Raw genomic sequence first — 1,006 nt, 5'->3', positions numbered from 1 at the left:
AGTTTTCGTGAACATGTACTCAAGACACTGTCAGACTACCAGTTAAGTATGAACTGCATTTCATGTATCCTCTCACGTCATATAGAGTGTGACCTCCCCTTTCCTTCTTTCTCTCTCTTGCTCCGTCGTCGTCGTTTTCTTCTTTTCATCTCGGCTGTCCAAACCCTCTTCCTTCTTTCGTCGTCTTACCGCGGCTGTATCTCAGGGTTTTCGACTAAAGGGAGGGAGAAGGGGGCACATATGTGGTTGATCACGATGACGTAGTGCTATGTGTGAGTGTCACCCTTATCTCCGTTTTATGAAGACTGATGACTAAAGCTGAAACATTTCTCTAAAAAGGTAAGTATTCAAACAGTAAATTAAAACCCCTTTTACTGTAAGCACCAAGAACGATTACTATAACCTCCAATCATTCTTCAGTAATTATTACCAAGTTAATGTCAAGAAATTACGGGGAGTATCAATTAATCCTTCACGCGACTATAACGCGTGATAGCCTACCGCGTATCTCAAGCTTCGCACCGTTAGTTCAAAGTCCGCGTGCGATATGTTTATAACAAAGTTTGGCCGTGGCTCTTTAGAATCTTTTCCCTGCCGCCGTTGGATAAGCAGCTGCAGCAGCAAGTCGTATACTCCTAGCTCACTCATTTGTTACATAGTTTAATTCTTAATTTCTTTGCGTGTTTTTGGTACTTGCATTGTTTAATTCATAAATTTCGGGCGTATTATAGTATTTGAGAGTTGTAGCATCACGTTTTAGTACTCAAATAGTGTTAAATCGCGTAGTCTCCTTCCGCCGCCGAGCAGTGTGTCAGCAGTGCACAAGTGGCAGCATTACTGCATTTACTAGGCAATCTTGTATTTTAATAACCGCTTCAATTTTGTGTCGTTTTGTTTGCGCTCTCTGTAGATTAGTTCAGACGTTCTTTGCACAGTTTTTAGCATGGATAGGGACTGCAACTGCTGTGTTCGGATGCAGGCTGAGTTGGCATCCCTTCGCTCCCAG

This window comes from Schistocerca cancellata, chromosome 7 (genome assembly GCF_023864275.1).
Source record: "Schistocerca cancellata isolate TAMUIC-IGC-003103 chromosome 7, iqSchCanc2.1, whole genome shotgun sequence".
NCBI classification, from domain to species: Eukaryota; Metazoa; Arthropoda; class Insecta; order Orthoptera; family Acrididae; genus Schistocerca; species Schistocerca cancellata.
Note: the sequence above shows the minus strand (reverse complement) of the source record.